General features: G+C 42.1%; 1 protein-coding gene and 1 long non-coding RNA gene across 3 annotated transcripts in view; one reads left to right on the forward strand and one right to left on the reverse strand.

Annotated features, from left to right (window-relative positions):
* The window catches only part of AP2A2 (adaptor related protein complex 2 subunit alpha 2), a 92,749-nt gene that overhangs the window by 20,429 nt on the left and 51,843 nt on the right, over positions 1-20,477 (forward strand). The window lies entirely within an intron of this gene.
* LOC121501628 lies at positions 13,806-16,102 on the reverse strand. Its single transcript, XR_005990649.1, has 3 exons — positions 15,756-16,102; positions 14,867-14,976; positions 13,806-14,066 (listed from the first exon to the last, which is right to left on the reverse strand). It is a non-coding gene; the product is annotated as an uncharacterized LOC121501628 (long non-coding RNA).

A 20,477-nucleotide genomic window follows, 5' to 3' on the forward strand; every position in this document is an offset into this window, starting at 1 on the left:
AACAATACAGTATATATAGGTTTAGTTTGTGGTGCTCTGAAACCTGGAAATCAAAGCAAGAGAATATAGGCATCTAATAGGATTTTGTTCCATAGACATGATCTGTGTTGATGAGGCAGTTTTTGCTGGTAATGGAATATAGTAAATGGAAATTTGTCTTTGTGGTGAAGTCAGTAGTTATCTTATTGGTAATGATGACTCAATCCAAAAAAAAAAAAAAAATGATGACTCAATCCACAGGAGTTTGGATACCTAAGTTTTCCAAAGAGTTACTTTAAACTCTGAACTCAAACTTTTTTTTTTTAACTCAAACTTTAAAAACAAATAATTTTTAGAGTATACTTCCTCATGGTGGAGCCTAAAAGAGAGACTACTAGGTTAAGTGTTCCTAGAAGGTCTCTTTGAAGAAGCAACATGTAAGCTGGGTCGTAAAGTTGCCCTGGGCCAGCCTCCTGAGGAGAAAAGGGCTGCTTCAGGACCTGAAAGACCCATGCAGCTAGAGCACAGTGAATGAGAGGCAGAGTAGCAGAAATGAAAGCAGACTATTGGGTGGAGGCCAGAACATACCAGGCTTTGAAGGCCCTAGCACTGAGTTTGAGTTTTTCTTAGATATTATGTAGGAAGCTGCTGAACAAAATCATGTAAATGATCGGGCTAATTATATTTAAAAGATTACCCTGGCTTCTGTGTGGAAAATAGGTTGGAGGAGGCCAAGAAAAGAAGGTAAAAGTTGGAAGAGACCAGATGAGATGGTGGCAATAGAGAGTAAGAACAGAACATGCTTTTAGAGGAAAAATGGACAAGACTTGGTGATAGGATGGAGGTGAGGGAGAGGGAGGATGTGGAAGGAGAGTTTTCTCTTGAAGACAAAAACATCACCTGAATTTGTGCAGTCTTTTTTTTTTTTTTTTTATTTCATTTATTTATTCATGAGACTCACAGAGAAAGAGACGTAGGCTTCCTGTAGGGAGCCTCCTGTGGGACTTGATCTCAGGGCCTGGGGATCACAACCTGAGCCAAAGGTAGACAGACATTTAACCAGTGAGCCAACCAGGTGCCCCCATTGATGGCAGTCTTAGTCCTTAATAATGTCAGTTGTTTCTTTTTAAAAATTCATTCATTCATTAATTCATTTATTTATTTTAGAGCGAGAGAGGCAGAGCATGAGCCAGAGGAGCAGAGGGAGACAATCTCAAGCAGACTCTCCATTGAGCGCAGAGCCCAATACTGGGTTTGATATTGCGATCCTAAGATTATGACCTGAGCCAAAACCAAGAGTCAGACACTTAACTGACTGTACCACCAAGGTGCTACCAATGTTACTTGTTTCTAGCTCAATTGCTTAAAAGCTCTTGGAACACTTTAGCACATTAAAAGTGCTCAGGTGTATGCTGTCATTAACATATATGATGTACTGGACATTCTTTTCTCAACAAACATTTACTGGGTACATACTAAATGCCAGGTACTTAGGCTATGCCAGTGAATAAAACAACACTGCCTGCTCACATGGAGCTTACTTACATTCTGGTAAATGGAGATGGAAAACGAAAAGAAAATTATACCTTATGTTGGAAGACAATAAGTATAACAGAGAAAAATTAAGGAGAGAAGGTGATGGGGAATATGGGTTTTCAACTTCAAATAGGGTGACCAGGATTGGTCTTGTTATGAGGGTAACAGGTGCGCAAGACTTGAAGGCACTGGGTCATATAGAAATTAGGGGGGAGAATGTTTTGAACAGAGGGAACAACAACTACAAAGGCTTAATGGGAGGAGGATAATCAGTGTGTGGTAGAAACAGGAGGCCTATATGGCTTCAATAGAGCAAGCCAAAAGGAAGGGAGTAGGAGGTTAGGTCACAGTGGTAATGAAGGTGGGGAGACAAGTGGTATGTAGGGCCTCGTGTATAGCATTATAAAGACTGGCTTTTTTTTTTTTTTTTTTTTTTTGCATACTAAACACTGGGAATAATGAGACGTGGTCTCCGTCCTCAGAGTTCCTCAAGTCCTTGTAATGCATAGTGTTAAGTGGTGTGAGATGAATAATGAAAATGAGTGATGATCAGCTTAGGGGAGAGAGAGACTGGTCAGGCATGGTAATACAGAGATAATGCTTGGGTCAGGTCTTGCTAAACTCACAGTGTGGGGGGATGATCCAGGAAAGTGGGGAATACCATGCATCATGCTGAAGAGAGGCATGAGTGGCAGCAAGACACACTTAAGGAGTTATGAGTGGTTTCTAGTGTGAGTAGTATCTAGTGGGTGGTGGGAATATGGCAGAGGTAGGAGAGGCTAAAACTAGATCATGGGGAACCTCCTCTGTAAGATGTAGACCACTGATGTATTTTAAGAAGGAGAGTGACACTATGTAACTTATTTTTTATTAGTAGAATAGTAATTTTGAATACAGAGGATGGGTTTTTAGACTAGGCGTTAAGGCGGGAAAGCCAGTTACGAAAAGCTTAATTGCTTTGGTGTAGGAGATGGTGAGGGTCTGAATGAAGATAGGAATGGAAAGGTGGGGTGAATTTTGGAAATATAGAAATCAGAATTGACAGGGCATGAATGGTAAAGTACTCTTTATTTGTAGTGGCTTTGAATCTATAACAATTGCCATTTAGTTAGAATGGTGGAATGAAAACCTTCATAAATCCAACCCTCCATAAAAGCAGTGAAAACAGTGGTAAAAATGGTCAACGTCAACTTTGTCAGAACTCTGGAAATTAACTAAAGGTTCAAACAATCTCAGGAGGATTTATTTAACAAAACCGTTGAACCTCTGACTTGCCCTACTCTCATTCTCCTCCCCTATGATAATCAGCTTCACAACCATGTAGCTGTGAAAATGAGTAAGCTTGCAGCCACTGGAAAGGACAGATAGGTTTGGAGCCCCTCAAAAAGTCCCATTCTCAGAGAACCATTACTGTTTGTCCAGTCTTATAGCTTTCTGGAAAAGTCCCATTTGCAGAACTTACCTTTACTTGACCTTGTTCAGTGGGAAAAGTTCTGTCCTAGTGTATTTGTGGAAAATAGTGACATTTGTTTAATATCACAAATGGGGCAAATAGGAGTCTAGCCAAAATCTTAAAAGGAAGATGTGAAGAATGACATGCTATCAGGGGGCTTTGAAAAGCTCTGACAGATTTCTGTGGATCTGGAAGGCTGTACAAGTCCAGTATTGTATGTATGCCTAGGAAAGACTTGAAAGGGCCCCAGTTTCTCACCTCTGGCTAATCTTGAGTCCCTGTGCAAATAGGAAGTGAAGGCAAGGCAGAGTTACTTGAGTTGCCTGCTTGAGTATTGGAAGTGTGCTTCAACACACATAGTTCCTTGGCAATGTCTGGGACACTTATTCATCAAGGCACTTAAGGAAATCCCTGAGCAGTCATGAACTTATCACTAAGTTATTTCTTTTTTGTAAAGATTTTATTTATGTATTCATGAGAGACACATGGAGACAGGCAGAGACATAGGCAGGGGGAGAAGCAGGCTCCTCGCAGGGAGCCTGATGTGGGACTCTATCTCCGGAACTTGGGATCACACCCTTAGCCAAAGGCAGACGCTCAACGGCTGAGCCACCCAGGCATCCCGAACTCACCCTAAGTTAACTGAGCAAAGACTTCAGTAGCTATAAACTCTGGGGAATTATAGATTTTACAGAAGTATTATATGAAAATCACTAATCAGACAAATGAAGCAACAACAACAATACAGCAAACAGCAGGGTTGCCACATTATATTACCTAAAATGCCCAGTTTTCAGTAAATTATGATATATGCAAAGAAAAAGGAAAATATAGTCTATACACAGGAAAAAAAAGTACGCAATACAAACTGTCCTTGAAAGAATCTAGATGATGAACTTACTAGACAAGTAGTAAATCTATTATAAATCTGTTCCAATAACTTAAATTGTGTCTAAAGAATTAAAGGAAAACATGAAAATGATTTCTCACCAAATAGAGCATATCAAAGAGGAGGTAGAAATTATTAGAAAAAAAAAAAAAAAGCCAGGTAGAAACTTGGGTTAAAAATACAGTAACTAAATTCAAAAAGTTACTGGGGGTTGAGTGCTTAACAGATTTGAGCTGACAGGAGAAAGTGAATTTGAGAATAGGTTTGTTAAGATAATTAAATTAAGATCAATATCAAGGTAAGTATAGATCCAATCTAAGGAACAGGAAGAAAAATAGAATAAAGAAAAATAAAGAGAGCCTCAGAGATCTGTGGGACATCATCTAGCATACTGATACCTCCATAATTGGAATCCCATAAGGAGAGGAGTAGGAGAAAGGTGCACAAAGATTATTTGAAGACATAAACTCCCAGAATTTAGTGACAAACATTAATCTGTATATCCAAGATGACCTCTAATAAGGACATCAATGCCTAGATGCATCATAGTCAAACTGTTGAAAGATAAAGACATAAGGATACTCTTGAAAGCAGTGAGGAAAGTGACTTACCGGTTTTTGAGAAATCCTCAAGATTAACAGCTCACTTCTCTTCTAAGACAATGGAGCTCAGAAGGCAGTGGGCTGACATCTACAAAATGCTGAAAGAAAAAGATTGTCAGCCAAGAATTGTGTATTCAGCAAAAGCAGCCTTCAAAAATGGAGAAATTAAGATATTATTAAATAAACAAGAGAGAGGGAATTTGATGTTCACAGACCTGCCATACAATAAATACTAAAGTGAGTGCTTCAGGCTGAAATGAGAGGCACTAAAGAGTAGAATGCATGTAGAAATAGGGGGATCCCTGGGTGGCTCAGCGGTTTGGCGCCTGCCTTTGGCCCAGGGCGCAATCCTGGAGTCCCGGGATCGAGTCCCACGTCGGGCTCCCGGCATGAAGCCTGCTTCTTCCTCTGCCTGTGTTTCTGCCTCTCTCTCTCTCTATCACAAATAAATAAATAAATAATCTTTAAAAGAAAAAAAAAAAAAAAAAAGAATGCATGTAGAAATAAAGAGAAATGGTAAAGACAACTGTATAGGCATGTATAATGTTATAGTACTTTAGAATAACTTTTTGTCTTTTATTTGGTTTAAAAAACAACTGCATGTAACAATTTCAATTATTTTAAATACAGTTTAAATAAAACTACTGATGGGTTTATAATGTATAAAGATGTAATTTGTATGACAATAATAGTATAAAGGGGGGAGGGGAGAACAGAGCATATATATTGGAGCAAAATTTCTATATACTATTCCAATTAAGTTAGTATTAACCCATACTGGATACTGTTGATGATCTCCCTCAACAAAGGGAGATTAAAAAAGTACTTTGAGGGATGCCTGGGTGGGTCAGTGGTTGAGTGTCTACCTTTGGCTCAGGGTGTGATCCCAGGATCTGGGATCGAGCCTGCTTCTCCCTCTGCCAGTCTCTGCCTGTCTCTCTCTCTCTGTCTCTGTGTGTCTCTCATGAATAAATAAATAAAATCTTTAAAAGAAAAGATTTGAGATAAATGAAAATAACCCAATATACCAAAATGTAAGGGATGCAGTGAAAGCAGTACTTGGGGGAAATTTACAGCTGTAAATACCTGTTTTAGAAAGAAGATCACAAATCATTAACTGAATATTTCACTTTAAGAATCCAGAAAAAGAGCAAACAAAACCCAAAACAAGCAGAAAGAAGAAAAGAACAAAGATTAGATCAAAGATTGGTCGTTTGAAAAGATAAACAAAACTGACAAATCTTTAGCTAGATGGACCAAGAAAAAACAAAGGCTCAAAATTACTAAAATCAAGAATGAAAGAACTGACTTTACAGAAATAAAAAGTATTAATATTGAATGCTATGAATTATTGTGTATCAAAAATAAATAAGATGGAGAAATCTGGAGAAAGACAAAAATAACTGAAATTGACTCAAGAAGAAACACAAAATCCACATAGGTTTGTAATGGGTGAAGAGATTATATTAATAATTTAAACATTTCCCACAAGAAAAAATCTTGGACCAGATGGCTTTATTGTTGAATTCTATCAAAAACTTAAATAATCAGCTCTAATTCTTTACAAACTCTTTGAAAAGAAATAGATAGAAGTGGTGCCTGGGTGGCTTAGTCAGTTGGGCATCTATCTGCCTTTGGTACGAGTAATGATCCCAGGTCCTGGGATTGAGACTCATGTTGGGCTCCCTGCTCAGCAAGAAGTCTGCTTCTCCTTGTCCCTCTACCCTTCCCCTGCTTGTGCTCTCTCTCTCTCTTGCTCTCTCTCTTGAATAAATAAAATCTTAAAAAAAAAAAAAAAGAAATGGAAGAGGAAGTAATACTATCCAACTCATTCTGAGGTCATTATTACCCTGATAACAAAACCAGGGTACCTGGTTTTATTACCCTGATAAAAACAAACATAGGAAAGAAAGCTACAGTATAACATCCATTGTGAATATAGAGGCTAAAATCTTTTTTTAAGTTTATTTATTTTTAGTAATCTCTATATTCAATATGGGGCTCTAACAACAGTGAGATCAAGAGTCACATGGTCTTCTGATTGAGCCATCAAGTTACCCCAGAAGCTAAAGTCTTAATTTTTTAAAATTTTTTATGAAAGATTTTATTTATTTATTCATGAGAGATACAGAGAGAGAAAGGCAGAGAAGCAGGCTCCATGCAGGAAGCCTGACATAGGACTCGATCCTGGGACTCCAGGATCGTGCCCTGGGCTGAAGGCAGCGCTAAACCACTGAGCCACAGGGGCTGCCCCTAAGTAAAGTCTTTAATCAAATACTGGCCAACTGAATCCAGCAACATATAAGAAAGATTCTAATTAGGACATTGTAAAATTTATCCCGTGAATTCAGGGTTGGTTTAACATCTGAAAATAGCCATATTATTATTATTATTTTTTAAAAATTTATTTATTTATGATAGTCACACAGAGAGAGAGAGAGAGAGAGAGGCAGAGACACAGGCAGAGGGAGAAGCAGGCTCCATGCACCGGAAGCCCGACGTGGGATTCGATCCCGGGTCTCCAGGATCGCGCCCTGGGCCAAAGCCAGGCGCCAAACCGCTGCGCCACCCAGGGATAAATAGCCATATTAATACAACAAAGAACTAAAAACACCTGGTTGTATTGGTAGATGCAGAAAAAACATTTAACAAAACCCAAATATGCTTTTATGATAAAAGTACTCAACAAACTAGAAATATGAGGGAACTTCTTTACTTGATAAAAAGATATCTATTAAACTCCACAGCTAAGATCCTATTTAGTGCTGAAAGAATGAATATTTCCCTCTAAGATCAGTACTATGACAAGGATGTTTGCTCTCACTGCTCGTTTAATACTGGAAATTGTAGCCTGGACAGTGATTAAAAAAAAAAAAAAAAGGAATAAAAGGCATGCAGGTTGGAAAGAAGTAGAATGATCCCTATGTATATAGGTCACGTCATTCTGTATATAGAAGATACTAAGGAATCCACTAGAAAACTGTTAGAATTATAAATGGGTTGAGCAAGGTTGCAGTATATAAAATCAATATAGAAAAATCAATGGTATTTTTTTACACTGACAAGGAAACAATTCTATTTACAATAGTATGAAAAAAGAATAAAATACAGGGGATCCATGGGTGGCTCGGTGGTTTGGTGCCTGCCTTCGGCCCAGGGCATGATCCTGGAACCCCAGGATCGAGTCCCACATCGGGCTTCCTGCATAGAGCCTGCTTCTCCCTCTGCCTGTGTTTCTGCCTCTCTCTGTCTCTGTATCTCTCATGAATAAATAAAATCTTTAAAAAAAAAAAAGAATAAAATACAGGGGCACCTGGCTGGCTCAGTTGGTAGAGCATGTGACTCTTGATTTCGAGGTTGTGAGTCTGAGTCTCAGTAAAATACATAGGAATAAGTTCTTTTTTTTTTTCCCCATAGAAATAAGTTCTAACAAAAGGAGTGTAAGGCTTGTACACTTAACTACAAACAATTATTGAAAGGGAGTAAAAGAGTCCTAAGTAGGGACATCCCATGTTGATGGATTGGAAGACAATATTGTTAAGATACCAATAATCCCCCAAGGTGTTTTTTTTTTTCCCTGAGAATAATGTGATTTTTTTTTTTTAAGATTTTATTTATTCACTCATGAGAGACACACAGAGAGAGGGGGGGTGGGGCAGAAGCAGGCTCCATGCAGGGAGCCCAACACGGGACTTGATCCTGGGGCTCCAGAATCATGCCCCAGGCCAAAGGCAGGTACCTAACTGCTGAGCCACCCAGGGATCCCCGAATAAGGTGATTTTGAAATTCACGTAGAAATTCAAGGGACTCAGGACACCTGGGTGGCTCAGCAGTTGAGTCTGCCTTTGACTCAAGGTGTGATCCTGGGTCTAGGGATCGAGTCCCACATTGGGATCCCCGTGAGGAGCCTGCTTCTCCCACTGTCTGTGTCTCTGCTTCTCTCTCTGTCTCCTATGAATATATAAATAGAATCTTTAAAAAAAGGAAATTCAAGGGACTCAATAGTCAATCAGTTTCAGAAAAGATGAGTAAAGTTTGTGGATTCACTTTCCTATTCTAAATCTTAATACAAAGTAATCAAGACAGTGTTGTTAATGGAATAAGGATAGATATATAGATGAATGGAATAATATTGAGAGTCAGAAATAAGCCTTTACATTTTTGGTCAGTTGATTTTTGACAAGAGTGCCAAGACAGTTCACTGGGGGAAAGAAAAGTCTTAACAGGTGCTAGGAGAACTGAACATCCATATGTAAAAGAATCTCACACCATACACACAAATGAACTCAAAATGGATCATAAACCTTAATGCAAAATCTAAAGCTGTAGAACTTTTTTTACTATAAAATAAATTATTATTAAATCTCATAAGTCACAAGGCTGTTAATCTTGATGGGCTTGCTCATATTTCTGCAAATTAGTTTTATTCCATGTGTCTCTTATTCTCCCCCTAAGACCCGAGGGCCAGTTTAGGCATGTCCTTCTTTCAGAGTTTAAAGAACACAGTTTCTCAGCTTCAACTGCTTGATATTTTATTTATTATTTATTTATTTATTTATTTATTTATTTAATCTTTTTTTAAAGATGTTATTTATTTATTCATTCATTCATTCATTCATTCATTCATGATAGACAGAGAGAGAGAGAGAGAGAGAGAGAGAGAGAGGGAGAAAGGCAGAGACACAGGCAGAGGGAGAATCAGTCTCCATGCTGGGAGCCTGACGTGGGACTCGATCCCAGGACTCCAGGATTGTGCCCTGGGCCAAAGGCAGGCACCAAACCGCTGAGCCACCCAGGGATCCCTGTTTGATATTTTAGACTAATTTTTTTTGTGGAAAGTTGTCATGTCCATTATAGGATTTTCAGCAGGATTTCTAACCTCTCCTCACTAGGTTGGGTAGAATCTCCCAAGTTGTGACAACTAGTAACGTTTCAGGGTACTGCCAAAACTGCCTCCTGTTGAGAACCTCTTCTCTAGAGCATAAGCAGAAATGTGAAGGCTTCATGAGTCTTCTGCTTGGAGCTGGCTTGCTGTCGCTTCTACTTCATTCCACTGGCCAAACGAGTCACATGGAGAATGAGTCAAGAGGAAGGGCAGGCCAACCTGCTCATGGGCTAAAGCTGTAGAACGCTTACTCAAGAAGATATAGGAGTAAATTTTTTTGACTCTGGGAGATGGTTTCTCAGATACACTGACAGAAGTATAAGTGATAAAGAAATTGGAATACATCAGAATTAAAAACTTTCATGCTGTAAAATGCTATCAGGAAAATGAAAAGACATGGATATCTGGCTGTCTCAGTTAGTGGAGTGTGAGACTCTTGATCTTGAGGTTGAGTTTGAGGCCCATGTAGGGTATAGAGATTACTTTAATACAAGTTTAACCAAAAAAAAAAAAAAAAAGAAAAGACAACTGAAGAATGCCAGAAAATATTTGAAAATCATATATTTGATAAAAGGCTTGTGTCCAGGATAAAGAGCTGAAAACAATTCAATTAAAAATGGATAAAATATATGAATATACATGTTTCCAGAGAGGATATACAAATGTCCAGTAGCACATTAACAGTGATCAGGCAAATACAAATCAAAACCACAGTGAGCTGTCACTTCACACTCATTGGGAAAGAAAAGCGTGGACTGTAGCAAGTGTTGGCAAAGTTGTGGAGAAACTACAACCTTCATTCTTTTCTAGTGGTGATATAAAATGGTGCTGCCCTTTGGGAGAACATCTTGTTAGTTCCTCAAAATATGAAACATAGAATTATCATATGACCCAGCAATTCTACTCCTAGGAGTCCACTCAAGAAATGAAGACATGTTTACATAGAAACTTGTACATCACTGTTCATAGCAACATTTATTCATAGTAGCCCAGAAACATCCCACAAATCCATCAAGAGAGGAAAAGGTAATATATCCATATATCTTGTTCCTTGAGCAGCATGGTGTTAGGGGTATTGAGCCCTGGACATTGAAATATCTGCATGTAACTTTGCCCCCCAAAACTTTATTAATAGCCTGCTATTGACTGGAAGCCTTTCTGGTAACATAGTTCATATTTTGTGTGTTGTGCATATCATATACTATATATTTTTAAACATTTATTTATTAATTTTGGAGAGAGTGCACGTATTATATGCAAGTGAGGGGAGAGGGAAAGAGAATCCCAAGCAGACCTCCTGCTGAGTAGGGAGTCTGATACAGGGCTCCATCTCACCACCCAGAGATCATGATCTGAGCTGAAATCAGTAGTTGGACGCTTAGCTGACTGAGCCACCCTGGCACCTCTATATACAATAAAGTAAGCTAGAGAAAAGAATGTGTTATTCAGAAAATCATAAGGAGAGTACATTTATAGTACCATACTGTATTTATTGAGAAAATTCACTTTGGGCACCTGGGTGGCTCAGTCGATTAAGTGTCTGCCTTTGGCTCAGGGTTCTGGGATCAAGTCCCACATTGGGCTCCCTGCTCAATGGAGAAGTCTGCTTCTCCCTTACCGTTTGCCCCTCCCTCCTGCTCATGCACACACTCTCTCTCACTCTCAAATAAATAAAGTCTTAAAAAAAAAGGTTGATTTATAACCATGGAAGGGGTTGGGGCTTGATCAAAAAAGGTACAGATTTACAGTTATAAATAAGACATAGAGATGTAATGCATAGTTAAATAGTATATAGCCACTTTGTATGACATAGATGATAGCTAGATTTATAGTGGTGGTTACTTTAAAAAAAGATTTAAAAAATTATAAAAAAAAAAAAAAAGGGGGATCCCTGGGTGGCGCAGCGGTTTGGCGCTTGCCTTTGGCCCAGGGCGCGATCCTGGAGACCCGGGATCGAATCCCACGTCGGGCTCCCGGTGCATGGAGCCTGCTTCTCCCTCTGCCTGTGTCTCTGCCTCTCTTTCTCTCTGTATGACTATCATAAATTAAAAAAAAAAAAAAAATTATAAAAAAAAAAAGATTTATTTTTATTTTATTATGTTTTTAAATATTTTATTTATTTTATTAGACAGAGATAGCAACAGAGATAGCAAAAGAGAGAGCACAGGCTCTTGGCTGAGCAGAGAGCCTCATGTAGGACTCTATCCCAGGACCCTGGGATCTTGACCTGGGCTGAAAGCAGATGCTTCACCATTGAGCCACCCAGGTGCCCCTATTTATTTATTTTTAGAGAGAGTGTGAGAGAGTGAGCATGTGAGTGGGGAGAGGGGCAGAGGGAGAGAATCTCAAGCAGACTCCCTGTTGAGTGTGGCACCCGATGCAGGGCTCGATCTCCTGACCCATGAGGTCATAACTTGGGCTGAAACCAAGAGTCAGACACTTCCCTGATGGAGCCACCCAGGCGCCCTGTGGTGGTCACTTCTGAATGTATATAAATGTTGAATCACTATGTTGTATACCTGAAACTAACATGATATTATATGTCAACTACACTTCAATAAAAAAAAAAGATAGTCCAGTTAACATTTGTCAGAGTTAAGAGTGACTTTATTTTTTTATTTTTATTTTTATTTTTTTCTCATTAAACTCTTGTTTTAATGGGTATCAAAATTCTGTGACAGATTTTTGGTCAAGACATTTCCATTAAAAAGTACTGATTTTAAAAACTAATAACTTAAAACTGCCACACATGCAGAAAAAACCCCCAAATGGTCCACAAAACATTCTCCTTTCCTTCTGAAGGTTTTATGATACATTGTTATCATTAACCAGTCTTTTACTATTAAACTTAAATGGCCAATTGACACAAACAGTTCTGAGACCGTTCTTCCACCGCTGATTGAGACTGGGGTGGCAGGTATTGGGGATAATATTCATTTAGCCTTCTGAGCTTTTCTGGGCAGACTTGGTGACTTTGCCAGCTCTGGCTGCCTTCTTGTCCACTGCTTTGATGACACCCACAGCAACCGTCTGTCTCATGTCACAAACAGCAAAAAGGCCCAGAGGAGGATAGTCAGAGAAGCTCTCAACACACATAGGTTTGCCAGGAACCATATCAACAATTGAACCATATCAACAACACACATAGATTTGCCAGGAACCATATCAACAATATCAGCATCCCCAGATTTCAAGAATTTGGGACCATCTTCCAGCTTTTTTCCAGAACGATGATCTATCTTTTCCTTCAGCTCAGCAAACTTGCAAGCAACGTGAGCTGTGTGACAATCCAGCACATGTGCATATCCAGCACTGATTTGGCCTGGATGGTTCAGAATAATCACCTGAGCTGCGAAGCCAGCTTCTTCCATTGGTGGGTCATTTTTGCTGTCACCAGCCACGTTGCCACGACGAATATCTTTGACAGATATGTTCTTGACATTGAAGCCCATTGTCCCCAGGGAGAGCCTCACTCAAAGCTTCATGGTGCATTTCAACAGATTTTACTTCAGTTGTAACAGTGACCGGAGCAAAGGTGACCATCATGCCAGGCTTAAGAGCACCAGTCTCTACTCGATCCACTGGGACAGTACCAATACCACCAATTTTGTAGATGTCCTGGAGAGGCAGATGTAAGGGCTTATCAGTTGGACGAGTTGGTGGCAGAATGCAATCCAGAGCTTCAAGCAGTGTGGTTCCGCTGGTATTCCGTCTTTATGGGTGACTTTCCATCCCTTGAACCAAGGGATGTTAGCAGTTGGCTCCAGCATGTTGTCACCATTCCAACCAGAAATTGGCACAAATGCTACTGTGTCTGGGTTGTAGCCAGTTTTCTTAATGTAGGTGCTGACTTCCTTAATGATTTCCTCGTATCTCTTCTGGCTGTAGGGTGGTTCAGTTGAATCCATTTTGTTAACACCAACAATTAGTTGTTTTACACCCAGTGTGTAAGCCAGAAGGGCATGCTCACGGGTCTGCCCATTCTTGGAGATACCTGCTTTATTTATTTATTTTTTTTATTTTTTATTTTTTTATTTTTTTATTTTTAAAAGAAGTGTAATATTACATAGGCTTGGCCCAGGGGCTAGCAGCTGGTAATTTCTGTGTTTTTTTTTTTAAATTTTTATTTACTTTTGATAGTCACAGAGAGAGAGAGAGGCAGAGACACAGGCGGAGGGAGAAGCAGGCTCCATGCACCGGGAGCCCGACGTGGGATTCGATCCCGGGTCTCCAGGATCGCGCCCTGGGCCAAAGGCAGGCGCCAAAGCACTGCGCCACCCAGGGATCCCAGATACCTGCTTTAAATTCACCAACACCAGCCCCAACAATCAGGACAGCACAGTCAGCCTGAGATGTGCCTGTAATCATGTTTTTTTATAAAGCCTCTGTGTCCTGGGGCATCAATGATGGTCACATAATACTTGCTGGTCTCGAATTTCCACAGGGAGATACCAATGGTGATACCACATTCACGTTCAGCTTTCAGTTTATCCAAGACCCAGGCATACTTGAAGGAGCCGTTTCCCATCTCAGCAGTCTCCTCAAATTTTTCGATAGTTCTTTTGTCGATCCCACTGCATTTGTAGATCAGGTGGCCAGTAGTGGTAGACATGCCTGAATCTATGTGTCCAATGGTGACAATGTTGATGTGAATCTTTTCCTTTCCCATTTTGGTTTAGGTTTAGCAGTGGTTTTCATGACACCTGTGTTCTGGCGGCAAACCTGTTGTGAAAAAACTGACTTTATTTTTTATAGCATAACAATTTATGATCTTTGGAGTGTTTTCTTATAATTTATTGTTGACAGAAGTTTCTGTTCTGAGACCCATCCTTCCTATGCATTAGAAAATGTAGAGAATATCCCTGATGATCCTGTAGCCTTCTGTGGCCACACTGCTTTGTGTGCACTTCTTGCTTGTTATCGTATGTGATCCTCATCACAGCCCTTTGCTGGATAGTATTCCCATTTAATGAAGGAGAAATTGAGGCCCAAAGACATTAAGTTGATGGTCCCAGGTCACATAGGTATTGAGACATGGAATAGCATTACAGCCCAGCGTTGATTGCAGGCTTGTGGACCATTGTGTGGACACCTTCAGTGCTAATTTTAGCAACAATGTCTTACTTCAGAAATGGGCTTTTGGGGATGCCTGACTGACTCTTGATCTTGGGGTCATGAGTTTGAGCCCCACATTTGGTGTACAGATTACTAAAAAAAACTAAAAAAAATAGGCTTCTGTTTGGTAAATTTTGGACTTTAGGTTTACTTAGTGAAATCATTTTAAGATTTTATTTATTTATTCATAGAGACACACACAGAGAGAGACACACACAGGCAGAGGGAGAAGCAGGCCCAATGCAGGGAGCCCAATGCAGAACTCGATCCCGGGTCTCCGGGATCTCGCCCTGGCCTGAGGGCGGTGCTAAACCGCTGAGCCACCGGGGCTGCCCAATGAAATCATTTTATACACCAACTAAAATTCTTTACTTAGACCAAATTTTATTGTAAATTTCCATACTTACTATCTTCAGATTTTAGTAGGTTGGTATCTTAAAATTGTGATCGGCTCTTGTACTCTTTGTTTCCAAATTTAGGATCACAGAACACCAGTACTGTCAGTTGATTAATTCAGCTTGCAAACAAGAAGAAATCATTAACCAGCATGTTATTCCGGAAGAATGACCAAGGGCGGTAATTCTAAAAATCCAAGAGCTTTTATCAAAGCCTATCCGTGCAGAGTGCATTCTTTGCTACTTACTGGGCACAAATTGTGGCTGGTTTTTGGGCAATGGGTGTGGGCTAGTCCAGGTTACTTATTAGCTACCAGAGCTCCTAAGTCCACTGTGGGGATTGCCTATTAGAGGCTCAGTATCTTCAGTGGCTAACTGGCCTGCTGCATTTTAGATAGGGACAACACAGGGTGGCAAAGACCAGAATCTCTTCATTGTGGAACAAAGATCAAGCCTGGCGAGGCTTAACACTCTAGTCCAGCTGCTCTCATTGACAATTTTCCCTTTCAAAATTGGTTTTTGACGTCAGGGTGGACAGTAGACCTCTCCTCATCCCCTAAAGCTACTGCTTCATCTAAAAAGATAAGATTTTTTGCTAGATTTGCCCCCAGCAGTGTGGGGTGGCTTGGTTGTTGTTGGGGTCCTCTGCCTGGAGAGATGTACAGTGTGAGTGAGCATGACTAGGCTTTGCCAGGAAAGCCCTTGACGGGGCCCTGGTGGACAAGTTGCTCTGTGGTGTCCTCACCTACTGGAGAATGGTGAATTGATGGTGCACCAGGGAATAGGCCTCCTCCCAGGGCGTTCTGGTCAATTTAGGACATACATGTTGGTTTGAGTGCATTAGTCTGCACATGGATTATCAGTCACCCGCAGTTGTGCTAGATTTCCTTTCAAACCTTACCTTGGATGGGCGTGTTAGAGCTCAGTGCAGCAGGTGGAATTCCCCTTTGGCGTTTTCAGGTTTAATGCCAAGAGATAGTCTTGTTCATCTGAGTTAGAGCAGCCTGTGTCCGGTTAAGGGCTCCCTCTCTGGGCTTATGTTGTGAGGGCTGGTGCTCCTTGCCCTCCATGGTGGTGTCTGCTGTGAGATCGGGGCCCTGGGGTTGTAGTCCAGTTTGTGACTGAGGCAGTCTGGCCTAAATCTGAGCCCAGGTTGGCTCGGGGCCTTCCACTGTGGTGTGTTCTGGTGATTTCCGCTCTGGCTGGGAGTCCCTGCATGGGCCAACTGTCCCCTCCCCTAGAGAGGGAGCCCAACTCCTCCTGCCTAGCCTTCTTTGTCTGTGTTAGTCCTCACTCAGCCCTGGGGGTGGGTGGTGGGGGTGGAGCAATGCAAGGCTGTTGTTAGTTGAGAGAGGGTCAGGTGGGGACAGGGGCAGGAAGTATCTGGGAGACTTAAGGTCACTGAGGCTGCAGATATGAGAGGCCGCCCAACCCTGTTGGGAAGGGTCAAGGGGGTTTCTTAAAGGGGTGACATCCTCACTGCTTAGTTGGAGGGGAAGCTGCTGCAGAGGGCTTGGGGTAAGGGAAGAAGGGGTTGACTGGGGGTTCCAGGGAGTCTTTTTGGGTCCCCCCCCCTTAAAGGAGACGTGATGCATGGTGAGCAGGACATCGTACACAGAGTACGTGAGAGGGCTGGATGGCATCCTCCGCCCTCAGAAGAGGCTCGGGTTTAGTGTACAGGAAGCTGTGGTCAGATGGACCCAAGGACCCAGCCAGAGGCAGGGCAGCATCCAGCTTTATCATGAACATTCCTGAAGTTCAGGAATCCTGCCTTAGCAGGGAGTCTCCTTTTCTCCTTTTTGTTTTAAAATAAAATGGAGAGACATCACATAAAATCTATGTTTGGAGATGAGTGAGTTATGGTAAGGTGACACCCTTGTGACTTCCCCCTGGATGATGGCCCCAGAGGCCCTTCCACGTGCCCTGTCCCATTCACCTCCCCTCACACCTACCGCCCTCTCTGCATTCCTTTGTGCCCTTCGCACCACCTTTCTCCACAAGGATGCCCATTTCTAAAGATTTCCTGTTCTTCAATCTTTTAATCTGTGTTCCTTCCTTTTCTTGACAACAGTCTCTGGAAGACCCAGGACATGTAAGGGACATTAAGTGGTGGAGGTCCTCGTTCGTCCCATCATGTTCTTGGCTGTCTGGCAGCTGGGGATGGAGGCTGGTCACATGCAACTGACAACTTGGCTAGACTCGAGGGGACGCTGTACTGTTCTCCGCAGGGCTCATGCTGTGTCCGTCTGACGCCTTGTGATGCTCACAGCCATCCACCTCTCCTGCTCCGTTCCACTTCCTTTGGGAGGATGCAGAGTGGTGATCCCTTTCTTTCTCATGGATCTGTTGGGATGCGTTTATCCAGAGACCCTTCCTTTTTTTTTTTTTTAAGATTTTATTTTATTTATTTATGAGAGGCAGAGAGAGAGAGAGAGAGAGAGAGAGAGAGAGAGAGAGGTAGAGACACAGGCAGAGGGAGAAGCAGGCTCCATGCAGGGAGTCTGATGTGGGACTCAATCCCGGGTCTCCAGGATCACGCCCTGGGCTGAAGGCAGCGCTAAACAGCTGGGCCACCGGGGCTGCCCAACTGTTTTTGTTTTTAAACTGACTACTGCACTTTTTATCCTTTCCGAAGCTCATGCTGTTCCCCCTTTGGCCCATGGAGGCTCCTCACTTGGTGCTGAGTGTTCCTGACAGGGTCCTGGTGGTGTGGGTTCCTCGGGAGTAACTGTGAAGTCCAGGCTTGTTGTGGGCCTCACCCAGCTGTGAAGCCAGCGGTTTGGCCAAGTAGTGGGAAGTAGTGCTCCTAGAGCACGACCTGGGCTACCAGATGTTCTGTGCCTCCTCACAGGACAGCTGTAGGAGATGCGCATACACATCTTGAAGGGAAGGTGCCTCATGAGGTCATCGTGGACTCCAGCTCATTTTGGACAGCCAGGGTTTTCTCTTGAACCTCCTCCACACCAGGAATCTCAAGGATGCTGGGGGTGACTGGGCAGGCTACCTCTCGATCACTTGTCACCTTTACTCTGTTGCACCCACGACAGGCCCTGAGCCTGCCACTGTCAGTGTGGTGACCGGGGACAGATGGCCCAGCCTGCTCTCCTGCCCCGCCTGGCAGCAGCTGTGCTTTCTCTGCGTGTGTACCCATACTTGCATGGCCTCCCTCTTCACTCTCATTTTGGTGCTATCTGATGTCCCCAGAAACTTGGGACGTCTGCTCATTCACTGGAGTACCACAAGCGGCCTAGGGCATGCTCATAGTGCTCTGGATTCTCACACATTGATCGAGTTTGTGCCAGGCACACTAGGGGCTGATTGTGCTGGATGAAACGTCCGGGTCTCACATTTCCTTTCTGCACAGAGCTCAGATGTCACACCCTTTTCTTCTGCTGTGAAGTGACACCAGAATCTGAGAGTATCTTCTGATTTCCCTTCTCATATAAGCTGCTTGCTCTTTCTTCTTAGATGTTCAGAGGATTTTTTTTTTTCTTTAAAGTCCAGTACTTTTGTTAGAAAATATGTTGGTTTGTGTTATTTGGGGTCAGTGTTCCGGGTACTGGTGTAGTAATTTCAGGAAAATCTTTTTTTTTTTTTTTTAAAGATTTATTTATTTATTCATTCAGAGAGAGCGAAGAGAGAGGCAGAGACACAGGCAGAGGGAGAAGCAGGCTCCCTGCAGGAAGCCTGATATGGGACTCGATCCTGGGTCTCCAGGATCACATCCCGGGCTGCAGGCGGAGCTAAACTGCCATGCCACCGGGGCTGCCCCAGGAAAGTCTTTCTAAGTGACATGTTGTAGTCTGTTTGGCTGCTTAGTTGGTGGTCTTCCTCAGGGACTCCTGCTGGCCATATGTTCTATTTTTCTCCATTTTCAATAGTTGCTACTTTTTCTTGAATCCTTTATCTTGTTCATTTCTGTTTGGTTTAAATAATGTTCCTTGTATCTTATGTTTCTGTCAAGACCTTTTGTGTTTATTTGTTCTTGTGTTCCTTATAGGTTATTCTTCATTTCTGTAATTACGTTTATTTCTAATTTACCTGACTTCTTTTATCTAATATCTGAATTTTTCTAGGGAATTTTTAGATGTCTTCTGTATTTTTCTTAAGGTCTCTATTTTTTTTTTTTTAAGATTTTATTTATTTATTCATGACAGCAGACCCAGAGAGATAGGCAGAGACACAGGCAGAGGGAGAAGCAGGCTCCATGTGGGGAGCCTGACATGGGACTCCATCCCGGGTCTCCAGGATCACAGGCTGAAGGCGGCGCTAAGCCGCTGGGCCACTGGGGCTGCCCAAGGTCTCTATTTTGAAATAGATCTTTTTCTATCTCTTCTGTTGGAGTGTTTTTTTTTTTTTTTTTAAGATTTTATTTATTTATTCATGAGAGACACAGGCAGAGGGAGAAGCAGGCACTATGCAGGGAGCCCGATGTGAGACTCTCCAGGATGACACCTTGGGCTGAAGGCGGCGCTAAACCGCTGAGCCACCTGGGCTGCTCTGTTGGGGTGTTTTTCTGAGGCATCCTCATTGTTTGTGGGGATACTGTTCTGCTCCTGTTGCCCTGTTTTCTTATAGTATCCTTGTGTGGGAGTAATTGCCTGTTGCTTATTTTTATGTGTAATTAGTTTTCTAGGCTGTTGATGGAGGCACGGTCCAGGGTGGCTTTTCTGTCACACAGTGCTCCCCCTCTGTTGTTTTTACCTGGTGACTGCTTCCAGAGCTTCCAGGCTCTGTCCTGCTTCTGCAGACCTTCCCTGTCCCACTGTTCCTCTCGGGCTCAGTGTGACTCATAGCAGGCCCACAGTCCTTGCTTGGTGGGAGGTCCTCATACTCAGCCTTCTAAGCTCACCTGGTCTGCTTTGGGCTCTCCTGTCCCCTGGTCTGGCTAAGACATCACTTACCTCTCTACCGTCTCTCTCATGCATGTCCCTTGGCTTCGCTTTAGAAGGAGTGTGCTCAGAGATGTGAAGTAACTTCCCTTTGATTGTAGAGGGAACAGAGGCCGCTCTGGGATTCCAGCCTCACATGCCTGGTTCTAAAGCCTACTCTTGGCATATTTTCGTGCCTCTCCTCCAGGAGAACCCTCTGGAGAACCTGCCCTGATTGAAAAAAAAAATGTATGTTTGTGTGTTTGTTGTAAATTGGCCATTTTGAAAAAACTTTGGAGACAAAGCCATGGCTTTTTGCCCCACCCCTGGTCTTGTTCCACAGATGGAGCATGCTTAATCATTTGTTTCTGTTTTTTCCTGACAGTTTCCCCTGTAACTTTTTGTGCTTTTAGTTTTATTTAGTGATTTTCCAATCTTGGGTAATATATCTGTGGATTTAATGAAAGTTCATTTAGTTCATTCAGCATTACTGCTTCTTTCCACTGCCTCCCAATCATTTCCTTATCTCTGCTGTAAATCTGACCCCTTTTGACTCTGTACAACATAGATTTTTGCCACTTGGAGGCTCTTTTCCTATAGGGCTTGAGTAGGTAGAGTAGAGTGCACATACCAGAGAGCAGCACAGAAACAGATTGCTGTACACTTTGTGAGAAACACACATGTACACACATAGTCACAGGCATGCATATACATATAGGTGCTCATATACAAACACGGGCACACATTTACAC

The sequence above is a fragment of the Vulpes lagopus genome, chromosome 11, assembly GCF_018345385.1.
Source record: "Vulpes lagopus strain Blue_001 chromosome 11, ASM1834538v1, whole genome shotgun sequence".
NCBI lineage: Eukaryota > Metazoa > Chordata > Mammalia > Carnivora > Canidae > Vulpes > Vulpes lagopus.